The sequence below is a fragment of the Pelodiscus sinensis genome, chromosome 12, assembly GCF_052426305.1.
Source record: "Pelodiscus sinensis isolate ZL-2025 chromosome 12, ASM5242630v1, whole genome shotgun sequence".
NCBI lineage: Eukaryota > Metazoa > Chordata > Testudines > Trionychidae > Pelodiscus > Pelodiscus sinensis.
In genome coordinates, this window is record NC_143063.1 from 18,639,337 (window position 1) to 18,651,208 (window position 11,872).

Sequence of the window (11,872 nt, forward strand, 5' to 3'; positions counted from 1 at the left end):
AGGTGGGGAATTAAAATGAGAACAAAAATCCCAAGTTGTTTTAAATATATGTGTTCTATGTTAGAGCCAGACACACTGCCAAGAAGCAAGCCTCAGGTGTATACTAGAGGGGAAAGTTTGATTTGAAGCATTTGCTTTATCCACAACATAGTCTTCTCCAGCTGTACTTTAATGTTATACATATACTATATACTCAGATTTGTTAATGAGTCATGATGGAAACATGTGAATCTATGGACATTAGACATGTGCAAAACATTTACCTCAAACATCAGATAAAGTTGAAGTGTTACAATAGAAGTAATAGTATGCTCCAATTTTATTAAATCTCTACAAAATGGTGCTCCTCCTGGATATTCATGTGTTTTGTGAGGCTGCTGTCCGCTGGTTACTTTTGAGTATGAACATCTTTCAAGAAAAAAAACAACAATCAGATAAGGCAAGTCACTTGGGCTATGTCTAGACTGCAGGCTTCTTTCGAAAGAGGCTCTTTCGAAAGCATCTTTCGAAAGAGCCTCTTTCAAAAGATCGCGTCTAGACTGCAGGCGGATCTTTCGAAAGAGAAATCCGCTTTTTCGAAAGAGAGCACCCAGCGAGTCTGGATGCTCTCTTTCGAAGACGGCCTCTTTACATTGAAGAACGCCTTCTTTCGAAAGAGGAACTTTCGAAAGAAGGCGTTCTTCCTCGTGAAACGAGGTTTACCGCCATCGAAAGAAAAGCCGCGTTCTTTCGAAATAATTTCGAAAGAACGCGGCTTGAGTCTGGACGCAGGGGAAGTTTTTTCGGGAAAAGGCTACTTTTCCCGAAAAAACCCCTGAGTCTGGACACGGCCTTGGTATTTGCCAACACTGCTATTGTCCTCTATTTCTGGACCTAGCAGAGAAGCCAATACTGTGAGAACCCAAGACTGTCTGTGTGTTCATAGAGATTTCAACATATGAAAACCAGAGTTAGGGCTGAATGAAAGTAAAACTTTTCAGCCCGAGTCCATCTCTTCTGAAAACCAAATTAATTCAAAGCTGAAATTTTTAGAACTTCAAGACAAAGGAACTCATTGGTTTTGACACCAATATTTTGCAGATCTTTCGAAACTGATCTTGGCAGTAGTCAAACAATTCTAGGGCTCAGCTGTTTGGCACTATTATAAAAGCCTAGATTGATAGGTAAGTAGGCAGAGACACAGTTACCACAGCTTTAGAAATTAATAGGAAATGGGTGGAGAGGGGAATTTTATTAATAAAATTTTAAAAAATTTATCTTGTGCAACCACTTTGCTATATATCTTCTAATTTATAGCAAGGATAACAACTTCTATAAAGGTTTTTGGTCATAGTTATACAGCATTCTTTCTTCATATTCTCTCTGAGAATATACATGGCTGATTTTCCATAGATTTCTTCAGCATCAGAGCTTTCCATGGAAATATTCATGATGTTTTCTGTAGCCAATAAACTTCACTCAGAAAGCTGGCTTGGAATTTACACTACCTAAATTTATAACTATATAATCTAAAACATTGTTTTAAACTGCTTTAGTTTTTTGACATTATGTCATGTTACATTAGGTTATAATCCCTGAAAGATTACATCACATTATATGAGTTTATTAGAGGCACAATATGGTATGAGGCGAGCTTCGCCACACTCAGAACTATTTAAGTGTCAAAAACCTTCAGGATCAATATTCAGTATCAGTTTGGAGAGCCCATGTACCTGTTTTTTATTTTTTGAAGTACATGCAAGCATCCTCAGGAAAGCCTAGTTGTTGAAGCAATCACTTAAACCAAATTAAATGATAAACTATGAACATTTATGTATGATAATTTTATAGTAACAGATTTTAATAATAGATTATTGTGTTTAAGTAGGTATCCTTTGTTCTAGTCTCTCCAAACAAAACAGTCTGCCTAAAAAAAAAAAAAAAAAAAAAAGCTGTTTCATTTTATATTGGAAAAATGCAATGTGACATCTGGAGAATAAATTGTTCAGTCAGCCAGAAATACGCCTTGTAAAAATTGCTTAGGTTTCTGTAACAAGATTATTTACTGCGACTGTTCACCTATAATGCAGCACACTCTTGAAATGGACCTTTTATGAAACACATCAAGCACTGTGGAAATGTATTCAGTGCATTAATCTACAACACTGCACACTTTACAACACTTTTAGAACAGATTTTGAAACTCAGACCATCTAATGAGACAGAAAGTTTTTCTTTATATTCATTCCAGTCATGTTTTATACTAAGCCTTTAGGGTCTTTCACATAAAGCAATAGTTTTTTTTAATGCAAACAAAATGTACTACTCTGGAAATGAGTGTTGAGCTCAGGTTGTACTTTACTCATACTTCCATTGCCTATGCATAAGGCAAATACTTTATGTAACTTGTGCCGTAAAGCTTTATAAATATTTAAGCAACTTGATTTAATCCAAATGAGAGACCCTTTAAATGCTATCAGTTTCTAAACATAACTTTGCATGGAGTAATTGATGACCAGCAATCTTGATTATTATCCTATTTGTGCCAATTAATGCCCTGATTCTGTGAGGACTAGAGCTAAACTGCTACAGTGTGGGTACATAAAATCTCAGGATCCAGACCTAAAGTAAATTTAATTTGTACTTTAATGAAAAGCCAGATCCTGCTGGGAGTTGCCTATTTGCTGAGAAGTACTGAGCATCTTCTACTCCCACTGAAGTCAGAGCTAGAAACAGGACAAAAGTTGGTTCAGCAAATACAAGTACAGTACTTCTAAGTGTAATGATTGGTGCAATTAATGAGATGTAAGGATGGCTGATCTGTAAATCTCAAGCAGGATGACAGAAAGCAAGCAGATTAGTTTTTGCCTGCAACATGGGTCTCACTGAGCTAATACAGCTGACCGAGGGATTTCCAGGTGTGATTCAGAAACAAGTGTTTAGTGTGTTCAAACAATAGCTAGATTCATAGCTGGAGATTAATTTAAGAATGGTTATTGGAATAAGCACCAGAACAGTGGCTTTTTCTAGTTGTCAAACACTGAATGAGCTTTTTAATTAATTCTCTTGTCTGACTGTACAAAGAGTACCATCTACACTGATAATAACATTGTGAATCACATGGATACTTGGTTGGAAGACTAGGTTCACACAGTCCAAAATGTGGTAGACAAGGCATATCAGACTATCCTAAACAATGTATTTTCCAAAAATGTCATATATAACTTCCCTTACATCACCAAATTTGTGGTGAGGCTTTTTAATTACGGGCTTAGATTTTGAAAGAAAACAGTAGGGGTTACAGCGCTTTGGGTGTATCTAGACTACAGGGTTTTGTCGACAAAAGTGGACTTTTGTAGACAAAACTATACCTGCGTCTACACTGCTGCTGAGTTCTGTCGACATAACATCGACAGAACTCAGCAGTTTTGTCGACGGCTGTAAACCTCATTCTATGAAGATTAACTCCTTTTGTCAACAGAGTTCTGTTGGCAGATGGCATTATTGCATCTACACTGTCCTTTGCGTCTACACTCTCATGTCGATAAAGTGGCTTGCTTTGTCAACAGAACTGAATGTAGTCTAGACGCTCTTTGATGATAGAAGCTTTGTCGACAGTATCTGTCGACAAAACTTCTGTTGACAAAAGCCTGCCGTCTAGACGTACCCTTTGTAGTTCCCAAGACAAGGATGAGACAGGCATCTAACATACCTGTTACTCAGTGGATTAACCTTCCCTCCATCCCAAAGACACCATGTCCTAGTCTACACTAGGGAGTTATTTCAAAATAACCCTCTTAATTTGAAATAGCAAGTGGAGCGTCCACACTACCAAGCCTGTTATTTCAAAATAACGGGCTGGTTATTTCGAAGTCTGTACGCCTGCTTTCCTCGGGGAATAAGCTTATTTTGAAATAGTTATTTTGGGAGTTATTATTTAAAATTTAGTTATTTTGAAGTAAGTTCCTAATGTAGACATGGCCTATGTAAATGAAGATCTCAAAACAGTGAAAATATGCTATGGAGCAACATCAACATTGGGATGCATGTTCAGGCTGAACCAAATTTCCAAGTAATTTGAAATTTGCATATCATGAACACCAGTCCAGTGGAGCAGCAAGGTCTAGAAGAGTAGGGAACCTCAATCTGAGGCAAGTGATACATTTCAAGGGGTCATGACAACCTTCAGAGCTGGTCTTAGGGGTGGGCGAGCTGGGCAGTTGCCCAGGGCCACCATTTTTAAGGTGCCACTGACAGAGCCCTATGGAAGCCTGCTTGGGGGACATAGCAATGAAAGGGGCTGCTAGTGCATTTTGGCCCGACCCCTGGCCTTTTTTTTTTTTTTGCTCAACAGATTTTTTTTCCCTGGGCCATCAACTGGTTAGGACCGGCCTTGACTACCTTCATTTTCTGTACTCCGGGAAGAGAGTCATAAAACAACTTCTGTTGTAAGAGTATTTTCTGGCACACAAGCCAGTGTCATAAAAGGTATCTAACTGTTGTCATGGTATAGAAAAGGTTAAAAATCAGCCATCTGTAGGAATGAGGACAGGTTTCTATTCAGATAATTTTGAACTTTAATCCCTCTTTACCACTGACTCACTGGATGGCCTTGGCAAAGTCATGATTTCAGCATTGGTTTCCCCACCTATAAAATGGCTGCTCAACACAGTAAGGTCTGTAAAGATTGATGAATATGAACTCTGCATAATACAAGAATATTAGAATCAGAATGTGACTATAATAGAAGATGAAAAAGAACACAGGAAAGAACTGAGAAAAGGTTACATAATGTCTCTGGCTCTATTCAACAATTATAGAAAGTGTTTCATGAATTCACATGAGTAGAAGGTATTAAGATCAGTGCAGTGGAACAGTTTTTGGCATTGGGGTTCTGAGCTGCACCTTACCTTTCTCTATTATGCCTTCACTACCCTCTTAGGCTGAGGTCAGCAGCTAGCAAGGACTGGGCGCCAAACAGAATGCAGGGCCCTGTGACTGAGCAGGAAGCAGTGCTGGCATTAGAGCCACTTGGCAACAGTGGGCCTGGCAGCCAAGACGCCAGGCAGCAGGAACTCAGGGCTGGGACACCCAAAACTTGGGATTGCTGCAGCACCCTCACTTCCTGCACATAAGAAGTAAGATGAATAGAAAATTAGTGAATTACATTCTCAATGTGAAAGACATTGCTGATTCAAAGGACAGTCTGATGAAGTTAGTGCAGACTATATACGACTATAGAAAAGGAAATAGTCAAAGAATGTGAACAAGACAAAAACTGTGGTAATAGACAAGAACTGTGGAAAAACATTCTCACTTCCAATGAATGACACAGCCATATATCGAATGAGAAATTACTGCCGTTAAGAAGTATTTTTACAGAAGATGGAAGATTGGAAGTCACCACCAGAAGAGCAAAACTGAACCTCTGATTAAAAGGGACATAAATTTGAAAACTAAATTGTGACTCAAAATATTTACATTTGCTCTGTGTTCAATTATAGCTATGAAACATAGACATTCAAAAATAGACAATAAAGAAACTACAGTTCTTTGACTTATAGCTTTATAAAAGAATTCTTAAAATACCAAGTAACCAATAAAAATGTATTGGAGATGATTTTATCTTTATGAAGAGATATTGGATTTGCAGGACACATTTTAAAGGGTACAGAAGGCAGTGCATGTTTACAGGCATTGGAAGAGAAATTTAATGGCATTAAAAATGAGATAGAAAAAGAAGATTTTTGATGGGCTATGTGGAATTGTGGCTGGATCAAAGATACTATTCATCCTCAAAGTGATTAGCAGAGGATCATGCAAAATAAGTTACAGTGTAATTGCAAAACATCAACAATGGAGATGCCATGGAAGAAGACTGTGTATGCACATTTTATTTATTCATCTACCTCATGAATTGTTCAGTGGATTGTACATATGAAATGCCATACTAGTGCTACTCACTATAATTTTTATCATTGCAACCAATCTCTGTTCTATAAGGAAATGCTATTAAAATAATACAGTAATACATGGTATTAACAAAGACACATAGGGTACGTCTACACTACAGCGCTAATTCGAACTAACTTTGTTCGAATTAGTTAATTCAAACTAAGCTAATTCGAACTAACGCATCTAGAACTAAAAACTAGTTCGAATTAGCTAGTTTTGCTAATTCGAACTAGCATGTCCACATTAAGTGGACCCTGAACCGGGGTTAAGGATGGCCGGAAGCAGTGCCGGCAGGGCATCAGAGGAGGACTTAGAGCGTGGAGATGCTGTCTCAGGCTAGCCGAGGGCTGCGCTTAAAGGGACCCGACCCCCACCCCGGACAGACAGTTCTCAGGGGTGCCCCGCTTGAAAACCAGTCCTGGCTTGGAGTGCCCGGAGTGCCCACACTGGGCACATCACAGCACTCGGCCATCAGCCCGGCTGCACTTGCCGCAGGCTGCCATCTGGGGAGAGGGGACAATTGAGGGGCTGCAGGAGAGCTTCCATCCCCAGAAGCCCGCAGATCAAGCCCAATCCTCCCCATTAGGGGCTCGTACCCCATTCCCCCCTCACCTCCTTCCACTTACCCTTCCCTAGCCCCTTTTCTTGATGTACAAAATAAAGGACAATTGTGGTCAAAAATGGAATCTGTCTTTATTGAACAAAACTGGGGGAGACTGGGAAAAGGAGGTGGGAGAGGGGAAGAGAAAGGCTGGGAGAGGGGAGGGCAACTAACATGATCAGGGGTTGGGAACAGGTCCCAGATGAAGAGAGGCTACAGAGACTGGGACTTCTCAGCTTAGAAAAGAGGAGACGGAGGGGGGACAGGATCGAGGTCTCTAAAAGCAGGAGTTGGGTGGAGAGGGTGCATACAGAAAAGTTCTTCATGAGTTCCCATAAAGAAGGACTAGAGGACACCAAAGGAAAGGAATGGGTAGCAGGCTTCAAACTAGTAAGAGAAAGTTGTTCTTCTTCACAAAGCAAATAGTTAACCGGTGGAACTCCTTGCTGCAGGAGGCTGTGAAGGCTACAACTACAACAGAGTTTAAAGGGAAGTGAGATCAAGTCTTGGAGGTTGGGTCCATGAGTGGTATTAGCCAGGGGGTAGGAGTGGTGTCCCTGCCCAAGGTTTGTGGAAGGCTGGAGAGGGATGGCACGAGACAAATGGCTTGGTCACTGTCTTCGGTCCATCCCCTCCAGGGTCCTTAGGGTTGGCTGCTGTCGGCAGACAGGCTACTGGGCTAGATGGACCTTTGGTCTGACCCAGGACGGCCATTGTAAGCTCAGGGCTCAGGGTCAGTTGTCTCAGTGGACCCCCTTGATTTTCATGCCCACCTGCTCCTGGGTGGCCAGGCTTGCAGGTCTCCTGCCCTAGCTGGCCACTTTCCTGTGCCTAGTGCGGAGATCGTGGACGAGGTCCACGATGTCCGCACTAGCCCAGGAAGGTGCCCGCCTCTTGCGGTCCCGGGCAAGCTCCCGGGAGCCGCCAGCCTGGTCTCGGGAAGAGGGGGTAGGCTGGGGGACATCGGGTGGGTGGCTCTGTGCCGTGCCAGGTGCAGGGTCTGCTGGCTGGGTGCTGGCAGGCTTGCACCTGGCATGGGCACCGTAGCCAGCCCGTGCCCCTTTAAGGGGTCCGGGGCTGGGAGGGGGGCATACGAGTTTCCCTGGTGTTGGCCAGAGTGGCCACCAGGGAAACCTGGGGAGGGCTAGCCTCCCACTAGTTCGAATTAAGGGGCTACACACCCCTTAATTCGAACTAGTAAGTTCGAACTAGGCTTAATCCTCGTAAAATGAGGTTTTCCTAGTTCGAACTAAGCGCTCCGCTAGTTCGATTTAAATTCGAACTAGCGGAGCGCTAGTGTAGCGCCTATGAATGTTAGTTCAAACTAACGTCCATTAGTTCGAACTAACATTGTAGTGTAGACATACCCATAGGTATTATCAGCAAAAATATGTGCCACCTATTTTCTTGCATCCATAACAGTTAAAAACGTAAGAACACAAGAATGGCCATACTGGCTGTTGGGATTTTGTGTTACCCAATAACCAAATGAGTCAGATGCCAGGCAGAATCAAGGGTCTTCAATACTTCATTCAATTCAACAAGACTCTATTCAATGTGCACAAAGGGAGAGCCCCTGGTACAAAAATCAGCCAGAGACCCTCGAGCAAGGAGCCCCTCCCCTTGCTATTTTATAGCACATGGCAGTTACATAACAAGTTACATAACATAAACCTTTGGCCAATCATATTTAACATTTCCATATATGGATTTGTTTATCACATGCTTATACTTCTCCACTCCACATGTTGAGCTCACCCCCCCCTTAGCCTTTTTCCAGAATGTTCCAAGGATCATGAGCCACAGAATGCTTCTTTATGCATACACACATTCTAAATCACATTTTGTTTAAAATGAACACAAGCATACCCTTCAGCTCCCCCACTTGGTTTCGGGGCTAAGAACAATTCTTAGACCCCACTAACACTACTTCCTTGTATTTATTAGGAGCAATAATTGACCTTATCAACACTTAATTAACTGCTATTTTGGTAAAAGAATTAAAGAGTACATTAAGGCTGCGTCTACACTGGCAAGTTTTTCCGCAAAAGCAACAGCTGTCTACACTGGCCACTTGATTTTGCACAAAAGCACTGATGTTCTACTGTCCGAAATCAGTGCTTCTTGCGCAAATGCTTTGACGTTTCCGTTCAGGCAAAAGCCCTTTTCCGGAAATGTTTTTGCACAAGAGGGCCAGTGTAGACAGCTAAAAATTGTTTTGCGCAAAAAAGCCCCGATGGTGAAAACGGTGATAGGGGCTTTCTTGTGCAAAACTACGTCGAGATTGGCATGGATGCGTTTCCGCAAAAAGTGCTTTTGCGGAAAAGCATCCGTGCCAATCTAGAAGCTCTTTTCCGCAAATGCTTTTAATGGAAAAACTTTTCCGTTAAAAGTATTTGCAGAAAATCATGCCAGTCTAGACATAGCCTAAACCTTTAATACATAATGATATCTACAATAAAAATAATAATAAGTCCCCATACTCATTGTGAGAACACAACCCAAATCCATCCCTATGGAATCTCTGTTCCCATAATAGCAAACCCTTCTATTCACTGAATCACTGTAATTGCCTTACCATTTCTTTCATAATAACTTCCATTAGGCATAACACAATAGGAAGAACGAGATGTCTAAGCCAGGCTTGCCAGCCAAAGTTAATGACCCGAACCACACCAAGTAGTGGAGTTCTTCCTCACTGTTATAGCACCCATTAAATTAAGCATTACATACACCATTAAGTCAGGTCCCAACATTTGAGATAGGGCTTGTCCTGACTCCAGGTTTTCCATAAACAAAACCCATCCTCCCAGGTTGGAACATTGGTCTCATGGGAAAGCTATATAGTTATCTCTGGCCCTTATTACATACCTAGAATTCTAGATGCTACATAGGTGTCCGCGACATGAGAATGGGATTGGGTGGATGGGCTGAGCCGCCAATTCAGGAGCCCAACCCATAGGAATTAACACCCTTCCAAAGATGGAATGACCATCCCAACATGCCCCTGTCATTGATAGGGACCCCTCTCCTGCTGTCATCCAAGGTGAAGACACTCAGTCTTTGAGAACTGCGGCTCTCACCCAACAGGGCACCTGTGACATGAGCAAGTCTCCTATCAGGGCTGCAACGTTCATGTTGAATATCATGCCAGTATGATAACACAATTCTTTCACATGCCTAGACCAATGCTTGCTCATACATTTTAGTAGTTTTTAATAGATGGCTGAGTACAACAGTGAGGACCTGACCAATTGTGTTGCTGAGGTAAGGTGATATCTAACTTGATTAGACATGAGCCCTACTCTCACCACAATAAACTGTCATCCCTGCTACTAACAAATTTTCAACCCAGTCCCTATTATTAGATTTGATAGCTTGAGTAATGGCATTTACAACTGATCCAGTGGCTCCTCCCCAGGTGATTACATCAATAAAACACTAAAAGCCACTGCAACATTATTAAGATGAGACCTCTGAGAGAACTCTCAAGTCTCAGAAACCGCTCAAAACAATTAGCGGACTACACAAAATTTCCTACATCAATTTTAAGCTGGGAATATCGAACGAAGACACTTAACAATATTGGGAATGGCTTTCCAGGAGTCCATAGGGCAAATAGGGATTATTGTGTCCCATGCTGAGTCTCACCCTTGTATACTTTTTCTCATGAGAGGTGCACCCAAATTGGAATTCCAGTGACCCGGGCCACTGAAGGAGTTACCAAGAGTACCGTCTGAGGTCCAGTCCAGGCTGGTTCAAAGGTTCATTTTCTATAGGCTTTCACCAGCACCTGATCACCAGGCTGTACCTCACATGTGTCCTCTTTGCTGGACTTTGGGTCTGGTTCAGTTCGGGGGTCCTGTGACACACATTGAGACAACAATTTGCAATATTCAGCAAACTGGTCACCCATGACGTACAATTCCCCTTCTCTCCCCAATGCACAGATTTCCTGGCTTCCTTATTGCCCTCCCTGTCACCATTTCAAAAGGAGATAAGGAATGTGGGTTAGTAGGACTGGCTCTCATAGACATGAGAACCGCTGGTCGATTGGTGACCCAGTCTTTCCCTGTAACAGAAAACATCTGTTTGGTTAGTTTGTTTTTAATGGTTTGGTTAGCTCTTTCTACTAATCCTGAACTCTGGGGATGGTAGGGACAGTGGAATTTCTGTTTGATCCCCAGTGCCATGCATACAGTTTTCATCACCTTCCCTGTAAAGTGGGTATCTTGGTCTCTATCAACGAAGCATGGAAGTCCCCATCGGGGAATTATTTCGGTCATAAGTATTTTAGCTACATCAGGCGCAGTGGCCTTGACCACTGGGAAAGCTTCTACCCACTTAGTAAAGTGATCCACGATCACCAGAACATATTATTCCCTCTGCACCTTGGCAGGGACCCAGTGAAATCCATTTGTAACTATGTGAAGGGTTGCATTGGTCTTGGCTGATGTCGCATGCTCACTTTCACTGTGGGAGCAGAATTACATTGAGCACATTACACACCTCCTCACATAATCATGCACGTTCACATAAAGTTTGGGATGCCACCAGGTGTCCAACATCCGGTGGATCACCCTCTGTGCTCCATCATGTCCCAACATGTGATAAACACTAAAACTCCAATAGTCCGGCATCCAATTGTATGACACTCCTGATAGTCCGGCATCAAAATGGCAAGAGCCTAGTGAGTGAGCTTTGGCAAAAAAAGAGTCTCAAGACAGGAGCAGCAGCAGCTTAACTGAGCGAAACTGGATGGGACTGAGTCAGTCTGCCACTGGCATTCAGTGATGCTGGACAGTGCTTGTGCTACAATAAAAAGGGGTAAAACACTTTATATACAGTATATACTGTATATATATGTAACCCTTCTGCTGGGTAGGCCTGGCAGTAACCAGGGCTGGGTTCAATATCTTGGGGTCAATCTCACAAAGAACCGGCTCGAGCCTCCACCCAGTGATCTGGGAAATTCACGCACCCCTGGGCGCCTCTGAGAGGCAATGCTTCCCCACTCGCAAGCACTGAGTCTGAGTGTAGGAAAAGAACATTTAATGAAACAGAAAGAGAATTCATACGGCATTAGCTTGGGGAAAACACCACAAACAGAGTTCATAACCCAAACATGAGCCAAGCCTCCACCCCAGCCAAGAATCGCCCAAAGTCCACAGAATCCGACTCCCCAAAAGTCTCTGTCCCCACAAGTCTCTGTGCCACCCTGAGTCCCAAAGTTCACCCGCAGGGTTTCACCTCCCAAGGTAGAAATGGGGGTGGGGGAAAAGATAGGGGGCACCTTATACGAAACTCCGCCACGCTTCACCAGCTGTCTCGTCCCAC

The 11,872-nt window shown here is 42.6% G+C and overlaps 1 long non-coding RNA gene across 1 annotated transcript; it reads right to left on the reverse strand.

Annotated features, from left to right (window-relative positions):
- Positions 1-258: 258 nt before the first annotated feature.
- LOC112545470 (uncharacterized) lies at positions 259-9,349 on the reverse strand. Its single transcript, XR_003088932.3, has 3 exons — positions 9,114-9,349; positions 4,890-5,104; positions 259-408 (listed from the first exon to the last, which is right to left on the reverse strand). It is a non-coding gene; the product is annotated as an uncharacterized LOC112545470 (long non-coding RNA).
- Positions 9,350-11,872: the final 2,523 nt, after the last annotated feature.